The sequence below is a fragment of the Haliotis asinina genome, chromosome 16 (genome assembly GCF_037392515.1).
Source record: "Haliotis asinina isolate JCU_RB_2024 chromosome 16, JCU_Hal_asi_v2, whole genome shotgun sequence".
NCBI classification, from domain to species: domain Eukaryota; kingdom Metazoa; phylum Mollusca; class Gastropoda; order Lepetellida; family Haliotidae; genus Haliotis; species Haliotis asinina.
This window is the reverse complement of record NC_090295.1, coordinates 17771904-17783028: the sequence shown is the minus strand read 5'-3', so window position 1 is coordinate 17783028 and position 11125 is coordinate 17771904.

Here is an 11125-nt window from a genome sequence, read left to right as displayed (position 1 = left end):
CCGTCAACATTACATAACTATGTTTTGTTTGATCATCATACTCGGGTGAAGGTTAACGTTCTAAGAAAAAATATTCCTTTAAGAAAAACATGTCAAAAAAACTCAAACATTGAGTGAATATCTGTTTTTGGTATGTATAAATACGCCTGAGTCTTTCTATTCTCTTTTCTGAGTTTTCACACTTTGTTGACAACTCATCCCAGAGAGGCCCATGAACACGTATGCGTTCCCGCACTGGTCCCTCTTAATCCAATCAGCTTAAATGATAATGTTTCGGGTGTACAACCATTGCATGAAATAAGGTCCGTCCGAACGAACGAAACGGGCTTGATTTCTGACAGACGGTTCAAATTAACAACTAGCCAACCCGATGGTGTGGTGAAACATCCATACATCACATTCACATCATGGTGTCTGATCTGGCAAAATCCAATTGGGCTGGTAACACCTTGAACTTACACGAGGAGTAGTCTGGTCTTGGTTGTGTACAAACAAGGGTCAGCGTCCCCGAATGCACCCGTCGCTGTGCGTACATGCACGTGGGTTGTAATATCCCGTGTATTTCGTGTCCATAGCGACAGGCTGGTAGTTGGTTAGATGGCTGTTGCGGGACAAAGACGGCCGTATAGAGTACCAGCCTGGGGGTTACAGTTGCGTTAGTATTAAGAAATAGCTTCCATTATCGGGAAGATATTTATACAGAAGTCATAGCATTCACAGTGTTGGTGAATGTGCAGTGTGTAGGGATTTTTCATTGGTTTTACTGTTTTGTTTCAGTTTGGGTGTATTAAATGCTCAGACATAATTCTTTTGACTTTTGGTTTCTTTTATAAATGGGGAATAACAACTGCCTCATTCCCACAGCCTCTGTCACAGAGAAAGCTCAATGTCTGGTTCAATGACACCTATATGCTTGCCTACCTGTCTGCTAAAGACAATAAACAAAACACAGCTTCAATCATTGAGCACATGCGATTTGGACTTAACACCTTAACATGCTATACGCCATAAACAAAATAAATTTGTCTATGACCCGTGAACCCGAGTCCTGTCTCTGTCAGATTATGTAATTTGGCAGGTGTGCTACAGCATGAGCATCCATCTGCACTGTGGAAACGGATGACATGTGTCAACCAAGTCAATGACACACCACCCGATTTTGTTAGTCGCTTCTTACGACAAGCATGGGTTCCTCAAGTACCGGACCTTCATGGGTGCATTGATGACAGAAGAGTGATGACGATGACGATGACGATGACGATGATTATGATGGTGATAGTGAAGGTCAGTGGAAAACTGTTTTACCATTTCACGGATATTCCATTTTTTCCGGATTTTTAAGTCGGAAACAGCTACATTTAATGCAGGTCACAGTGAAGGTCAGTCAGTTGATGTGACATATTCTCATTTCTAAATCTAAATCACAACACTTGTCTAAATCCAACTTCCAGATCACATTGGGGCGGTGGAGTAGCCTAGTAGTTAAAGCTCTTCCTCGTGGGGCCGAAGGTCCAGGTTCGATTTTCCACAATGTGTAAAGCCCATTCTGGTGTCCCGCGCCATGATATTGCTGGAATATTGCTAAGAGAACATGCTCACTCAGAACAGATTAACCACTGTCATTTGTAAACAGTTTTAACGCTACATGTTAGTGCCACAAACAACGCAAGCAAATAGGTTAAGTCACAATAGCATCGACAGAGTACATCAAAGAGTATAGAGTAAAGCACAAAGAATTATGTAAATGTGAAACAGATATAGAATTCACATACACAGCTTAAAGCGGCGAACTATCGTGTGAAACAAAACATTTTACCTACATTGTGTGACTCATTTGCACTGTACAAGAAATCTGTATTGTTATTCAAACTGTCTTGCTCATTGTTTGCTCAGTGTATCATTGAATATTTTAGACATGTCTGTTATATTCTGGTGGTTCATAGGGGGTTTCTTATACCGGCAATAATTAACGTAACAACACACACACACACACACACACAGACACACACACACACACACACACACATCCAACCACAAAGGACGTCCACACAAACAGACGTCCTCACTGAGTCACATCCACACATGCACAGATATCCACACGCAGACAAAAAAGTCCATGCACAGCAATAGACGTCCATACACACACACATACATGCTTGTCTTGTCTGTAGACACACACAAACACAAATACACACACTTACACACACAAACACAAAGAGAGAGAAAGAGAGTCCATTGACACTTGACTTAATTCTGATCCCCATGTTTGACCAAAGAGATATCAACATTCCCAAGTAGTTGTTAAAGAATTGATTCTTCCTTCATGGACAGGCAGACTAAGCTTAATGAACAATCATTCATTCAAAAACGTCCCAACCAAAACCCCTCTCACAATACCACTCTTCTGATGAGATTTGTTTTGCACACTATTTTAATGCATTTGGACTTGCGGCTTTTGAAATTTATGAAAAGAAATGAAAGTCGATTTTGTATTCAGAGATCAGCCACTGACAAATTGCTTGTAGTGATAACAAACATAATGTGTCTATACGCACATAAGATGTTTAAACGTGTTATGCTTAACTTTTTATGGTCTGTTGCATATGGTTTTATAGATAATGAAGCCATTATAATGTTTGCTCTCAGATATTAATGTATATGTTTTATGATAAATAGAATAAAGGATACAAGTTCATGACAATGCAAGGGCATTTATTTCAGAAAAAATATATTCAAACATGAAACAGATAAAAAGATTTTCATGCTAATGTGTTCGTGTAGAGCAAATCAGTAATTGTATATGGCAATCTTGATATTTACATCCGATATATATTTTGATGCATTAATGAAGCATACGTGTGTGTCCCATATCAGTACGATCCAATGTGGGGTTAAATGGGTTTTGTGCCACCAGTAAATGAATCCATTACACTTCATTTAATGGTAAGGATATGGGACATACACGGATGTTCAAACTGAATGAGTTCATTATGACATCATCAGCAAATGTGCAGGCTTTAAATATCAAAAGCTGAATGTTTCAGACTGAATTCATGCATTAAGATATCAGAAAGTATCTTGTTCGCTCACACTTTCTGTAAAGATGTCATATCATAAAAATGGCCGCACAGTGCTTTTGGTTACAGCGTCTAATTTCGGACAGACATTGCCCAACTAATTTCCAAAAGACCAAAAACAATGTAGCCAAGCCATGTGAAACTGAATTCTTATTATTTAATCTGCATTCGTGATCCTTATCACAGCCGCATTGCACCTTGTCTTCTCAGACACCCTGTACCATACTGTCGCTGTCATTGATTATTGTATATAACATTTATGGCCTTAATTGGTCATCCGCCTTGATTGTGTCATCACATCAACTGTACAAGGAACTGCTATAATATTGTTTCTCTATCTGTCCATCGTTGAGTGTTTGACTGTATATTGTTGTCACAAAACGTATACGTACGCTCGCATCTATATTGTCAAAGTGGAGCCCGGAATTCCGGCGGTCTGTAAAGGGACGACCGCGAGCAGGTATATTCCGTTCCAAGGAAACGCCCTGCGGATCAGCCGGAACTCCGCATACCTCATTCATTATATTTGGTTTCCATGTCTTGTGTAAGCAACTAAAGAAGCTTGAACTCAATTATCCCTTCCTCTTCGTCAATGTACACATCATCTTAATTATTCCCCGTTGACCATATATATATATCTTTACTTTTTCAACGCATTTCGAATAATGTTTAGATGTCTTTTTTTCAAACCACCGAAGTATATGCACTGAAGTTGAAACAATGGATAGGAAATTTAATGTTCTTTATTTTTGTGTTATCTCATACCTGTGAGTAGACCCACTGATGCGCAACGTTCATTTTTCAGATGTTATGGGAATGTGCATCAGAAAGATCAACTCGGCACCCAGGAAGTTACTGACACAGTATTAATACCCCAGAACCTTCATTAAGGTAATTAAGGTAATGACACGCTATTGACGACGACGTCATTTCATCTTACTTAATCCACGTTTATGGCCCGTTAGTGCTTCATTGAAGTTTGATGCAACTGGGTCCTGGACCGAGTGCCATTTTAGCATGGGTATTTTTAAGTGCATAAAGTTATATAGAGACCAAACAAAAGATCAAGTGAAATGAGCTGTAAAGGTACAACTCTGAGCTAATTCAAAATCAATATTTAAGATGACACAGTCATTGGTATGACGGCTGCACGTAAATCATGGTGCTGATGACATTGTTGGATACGTGCCAATTCTTGGGTGGGTAAGTTAGTGAATGAATGAGTGAGTGAGTGAGTTCAGTTTGTACGCCGATTTTAGTACACACACACTTCCGCCATACTTTTTTGAGCGCCCCATTTTCCCTCCTCCCCTCCACCTATCCACCACCACCCCCACCACCCCCACCCCCACCCCCACCACACACCCACACACCCACCACACACCCACACACCCAGCACCACCACCACAATATCATAATATGTCTAAGTAAGGAAAGTAAACAACCTGATATCGAGACTCACAGAGACCGCACACTTTATGCAGACTAAAGTGAGTGAGTGAGTTAAGTTTTACGCCGCACTCAGCAATAGTCCAGCTATATGGCGGTTGTCTGTAAATAATCAAGTCTGGACCTTACAATCCAGCGATCAACAGCATGAGCATCGATCTGGCAAAAGGGAACCGATGACATGTGTCAACCACGTCAGCGAGCCTGACCACTCAATCCTGTAAGTTAACTCTAGAGGAAAGCATGGGCTGCTGAAGGGCCTATTCTACTCCGGACCTTCACGGGGATGCGGTTTAAAGGGCATATCTGAGATGATGGATGAAAAAGGACAACACACCATGACAAGGATGTGAATATGGATGTGGATGAGAATGAAGATGCGGATGTGGATGTGGATGCGGGTACTGCACTGAATGTGGATGTTGATGTGGATGGGGTATTGCTCTGGATCTGGATGCGGATGCGGATGCAGACGTGGATGTGAATGTGGGTACTACACTGGATGTAGATGTGGATGCCGATACAGATGTGGATGTAGATGTGGATGCGGGTACTGCCCTGGATGTGGATGTGGATGTGGGTACTGTCCTGGATCTGAATCTGGATACGGATGCGGATACGGATGTGGATACGGATACGGATGTGGATACGGATGCGGGTACTGCACTGGATGTGGATGTAGATGCGGATGTAGATGCGGATGTAGATGTGGATTGCATGTGGGTGTGCATGTGGGTTCGGATACTGCAGTGCATGTGGATATAGATGTGGGTGCGGGTACTGGATGTGGATGTGGATGTGGATGTCGATGCGATTGTGGATGGGGATGGACATATGGATGGATATGGACGCGAATACAGATGTGGATATGAATGTGGATGCGATTATGAATGTGGATGGGATTAGGGATGTGGATGCGGATGTTGCTGCTATTTTGAATGTGGCGCTGGCACTGCACTGTATGGAGAAGTGTATGTGGATGTGGATACGAATTTGGATGCAGATGCGGATGTGGGTGCAGATGTGGATGTGGGTGCGGAAGTGAGTGCGGATGCAGATGCGGATGTGGATACTGCAGTGGATACGGAAGCAGTAAACTAAAATATTCAGAGGTTTCGTAGTCAGTCATCTTCCATATCTCCTTAACTGGCGGTAGTGGTAGCCTAGTGGTTAAGGCGTTCGCTCGTCACGCCAAAGACCCAGGTTCCATTCCCGACATGGGTACAATGTGTGAAACCCATTTCTGGTGTCCCCCGCTGTGATATTGTTGGAGTATTGCTAAAACCGGCGTAAAACTAAGTTAGCCTATGAAAGATAAAGTTGTAAGAGGCGAATAACGAAATCGGGTGGTCAGGCTCAATTGACTGGTTGACACACGTCATCTTATCCCAGTTGATGTAGGCCGATACTCATGCTGTTGGTCACTGGATTGTCTGCGGCGTTAAACAATAAAGCAACCACAAATCTTAATCATTTGTTCATAAGGGCTCACTGCCATATCCAAATATTAATGACAGATCCGAGGAGACGAAAATTATCACCTGTAACAATCAGATAAATCTGCCTGATCATTCTTTCCAGTCTGTTTGGCAATTTGATTCTTATCACGCATTTCTTTCGAGTAATCTTCCTGCAGATGATATGACCAATCGATCATTCCCTATGTTTGCATACCGAAACAATGAATATTGTGGGAATTCAAATGAGACAACCAGAATGGTGTGTAAATGTTTATATAATTCCACATGGCAACCTCATTCTGTTCACATGTAACGATGACGTCTTTCTTGTGCAAACTGATCTTTCATCTTTTAAACTGACACAATCAAATCTCACTGTTACTTACACAGTAAAGCTCTTCATAAATATTTATACCCTCTGGGAACTAATTAAAGTCAGGGATGTTTTCGATTTCATGTTCAGCTACAAAGGTCTACACGAATAAAGAATAAGAACCTAGTTGCCACTGTAACAGGGAGCACTTGACTGCGCGAGCCTTGAAGAGCAAACGTTCAGAGGCACTGTGACATAATCTGTTCCTAATTGCAAGTGTTGTCTGGCGTCCGTTGGAACACGCATATTCTGGTGTGTTGCAATGTTTGCAGAGACAACATTTCTTGAGTCAGTCGAGACACACATGTTCTGGTGTGTTGCAATGTCTGTGGAGACATGATGTCCTTGAGTTAATCGGGGCGCACATGTTCTGATGTGTTGCAATGTCTGTGGAGACACGATGTCCTTGAGTTAATCGGGGCGCACATGTTCTGATGTGTTGCAATGTCTGTGGAGACACGATGTCCTTGAGTTAATCGGGACACGCGTGTGTAGGTGTGTTGCGATGTCTGTAGAGACACAATTCAAAACAAACTCTTCTCATTTCAAGTCAAGCCATAATGCAACTTTTGTTTCACCAGTGGCAAACGACTTGATGACGTGGTTAGGGCTTCATATCAATATACAGATCATTGCGCTCGATCATTGTTTAATGACTATCGATCGATTATCGATAGATATCCGAGAAGCAACTCAAGTATCGGAGCAAAAATGAACGAAATCGACATATGGTGGCTCGGACATACTTTAGCGACATTCTTAAGTTCGTGTAGTCATTATAACACTTTAGAAGTCAGATGCATTTAAGCCTTAAATGCATGACTGTATATACACTCAGTCTGATAAAGAGACCCGTGAAGATCCGTGCTAGAAATGGTCTTCAGTAGCCCATGCTTGTCGTAAGAGGCGACTAACGGGATCGGTGGTTAAGCCCGCTGACATGGTTGACACATGTCATCGGTTCCCAATTGCTCAGAATCATACTCATGCTGTTGATCACAGAATCGCCTGGTCCAGACACGATTATTTACAGATCGCCACCATATTGGTGGAATATTGCCGAGTGTGGCGTAAAACTAAACTCACCGACTCACTGAGAAAGAACGCAACTCTGCCGTGTCCATGCTATTTTACATGCCAGTCAGTCTAAGTAAATTAGCCTCAGTACTTTTCTTTACACTCCACTACTGAGTCTGACAAAACCTTATGGGAGGTCGCGTCTGGTAACCTTTGAGATTGGCCAGTCAGAACACAGCTTACCAAATCGCGAAAGTGGAAAATCGCACATACCTTTTGAACTTTTTATCTCAAAAAGGTTCGTACCCGAACGATCCCGAATGCTATTTAGCGTTCGCTCGCTTCAGGGTGATGCACAAGGCGCATGGTACACTGCACACGTTACAACCATGACAACGGTGAGTAAACACCTGGATATTTTGGAGTGAGTGAGTGAGTTTAGTTTTGCACCGCACTCAGCAATATTCCAGCTATATGGCGGCGGTCTGTAAATAATCGACTCTGGACCAGACAAGCTAGTGACCAAAAACATGAGCATCGATCTGCACAGTTGGGAACCGTGCATCACCAAATCACAGCGACGTGATCGAAAACAGGACAATTTCGCTCTCTTTATTGAATATATCGTATTTTTAAAGTCTTACGAGTACCAGAAGCTTCTGTCCACATTTCTGATGTGTCTTGGAGGCATGTACTCAGGCCTTTCGAGGGGATGCACTTGTTGTTTTTTATTAAATCGCCAAAGACCGAGTTGCTGTGCCGGAAGTATACAAAACTAGGTCGTCAAAACTAGATCCGGGGATCTCATTGACTAACACTATTGTGTACAAAACACACCCACCCACGTGAAGTTGCAGTTTGCATTCTTAACCAATCAGATTCCCGGAGGTCATTAAGCATGTAGCTGACGCTCTAGTCAAAAATACATTGAAATACATACGTTGAAATACGTCCTCGATATCTCCAGGGTATACGTTACGATAAGTCTCTACTATACCCTGGATGCATCTAAGGCTATTTTATTACCTGATCCGTGAAGGTCCCGGGATAGAATAGGCCTTCAACTCATGCTTGCCATAAAAGGTGACTATGCTTGTCGTAAGAGGCGACTAACGGGATCGGGTGGTCAGACTAGCTGACTTGGTTGACACATGTCATCGGTTCCCCATTGCGCAGATCGATACTCATGTTGTTGATCACTGGATTGTCTGGTCCAGATTCGATTATTTACAGACCGTCGCCATATAGCTGGAATGTTGCTAAGTGCGACGTAAAACTAAACTCACTCACTCACTATTTTATTACCTCGATTTTATTACCTCCCTTGGCTGGCTCCGCATTTTCACAGCAGCCAATTAGCTAAGGCCAGTGTCAACAAAGATAACGGTCGCAGCCACGAAGGTTTGTTCGCAGTGCGACTCAGATTTGGGGGAAATCGTATAGACAAATTGACAGGTCTGAAACTTTAAAATGCAAGAACTCCATCAAAAGCTTCCAGAGGACCTCTGCATCAATTCTGTCGTCAGGTTTAATCGGTTAGATGATTTATGAAGCGAGAGTGACTTGAATGAGGATGGTGTTACTGTTAATTTTTAATGGTAACAAAATCGGGGGCTCGTCCGGGATAGAATTCATTTGACATCTGAGACCTTTTGTAAAATTTATTTCAAATTTTTGCACTTTTGCAACAAGTTAATTATGGAACGAGCTAAATGGTGTTTGAACTTGGGAAGTTTGTATTGTCCTCTGATTCTGCGACAATCAGTCAGTTGCGGAATCAGATTTGTTGCAAATTTCTTCACATTTCAAACTTGATGCAATGAGGAAATTTCAGATTTTGAAAATTGTTTTGAACCACTATATTGATGAGGGAATTTTTGAACATGGTGGTTTGGAAATGGTTAAAGGAAATGTTCACATCAATTGGAAATAAAGAAGCTTGAAATTCATTATTTTGCAAATTCAAAGAGAAGAAATTGAATTGAGAAAAGCAACAGAAGAAAACAGAAAACAGGAAGAACTGAAAAGGATTGAAATGAAAAAGTTTGAGATGGAGAAAGAAAGAGAAATAGAACTGAAAAAAATTGGAAATTGACAGAGAAATTAAGTTGAAAAACCTTGAAGACCCTTCTCAAACCTCAGATTCTTCCCCATTTGACATTACAAGGCATGCTAGGTTTGTACCCCTGTTTAATGAGAAAGAAGTTGACAAATATTTTCTACATTTTTCACAAATCTCAAGTGGCCTAGGGAGTCATGGACTATGTTACTGCAAACTGTCTTGTCAATGCAGCAAAGCTCAGATTATGATCTTGTCGAGAGGACACTTTTGAAAGCTTATGAGTTAGTGCCCGAAGCTTATGGTCAAAAGTTCAGGAATGCTCACAAAAGGGACACACAGAGTTTAACTGGAGTAATATCAAACTGCTTCGACAACGCTTGATCTACATAACCGCTGCCTGACTGCTCGCTGTGTTACATTCTGCATAACTGTTTCTCACTCTCTGTGTAAATCAAGAATTTGCTATATATTTTGTGACCCACTGCATTGGATCTTATCTCATTTGTATTGTATTTGAAATCAGTATTGTTAAATTGACGTGTGACTTTGTATAACTTGCTCTCTTTGCTCAATAATACATTATTTGAACGTTTTTGGCTTGTCTTTGTTCTGTTTTGCTGGTTCCCAGGGGCTTTCTTACATCTTTTGTCACGGCAAATTTATAACCGTAACAATGTTTTAAATATGGCTCCAGTTGTTACTTTCACCAGCACTCAGCATTCAAGGCCAAGTATGGGAGACATTTTTGTACTTTAGTACTCCAGGACCATGCGAAATAACGAGTGCTGGACTGTAATACAACTTGAAAAGGTACCTCAGACATTAATATAAATCTGACTAAACCAGAATGTCATATACATTGCATATTGTCGGTTCATATATTCAGTAACGTCAATTGTTAGATTAACATTAACGACTGTGTGATGCAGCATGATTGACAAAGTTAATGGTCAACAGATGATTTATTGACCTTGAAAACCGTCAAAATCAAGAATGACACTCCATGCACGCGCATGGGGCTTCTGCGTTGTACGCGTGCACACCATGCGTTGTGCATTCCGAAACGTGAGTCTGATAAACCTATTTAGACAATGACCTACTTATCAGTCGATCCGAATATCAATTCCATAAAAGACCGCCAAACGTTTCAAGCGGCAGAGTCTTGTTTTCAGGTTTCCATGACTTCTCTGTTTCCGTTTGACAGAGCTCGCTGTACGACAGAGGTCGCTGTACGACGTGTTTGCAAGGATTAAAAGGAGTGCAGTTGCAATATACAAGTGCTTAGATGTATCAAATCATACTGATTAATATTTAGGCATTCATTTCAATGAATTAGTCTAAAAGGTACTGCACTAAGGTGCACAGCAGGACGGAACCCAGTCAAAAAGAAACAAGACTGTTGTTTAATCTATGTTTTGTGGTGCAAAAGACAAATGGTGGTCCTTTCATAAGATATCTGTCTTTGAAAATTTTGTTAAAACTGCCAATCCAAATTGAACGATCAGTCTCGTGTGCTTTCCTTTTTCTTTTCTTTTTGATTTTTGGATGGCCAATGATAAGCCGCGATGAACTGGAGTCGTGAGGTTCTATAACCTGTGAACCTTTCCACTATAGTCTGACCCACAGCTCAGCTAGGCATGCTAAATCTTTCCTTACAGCCCCGTGAAGGTCCCGGGGTAGAATAGGC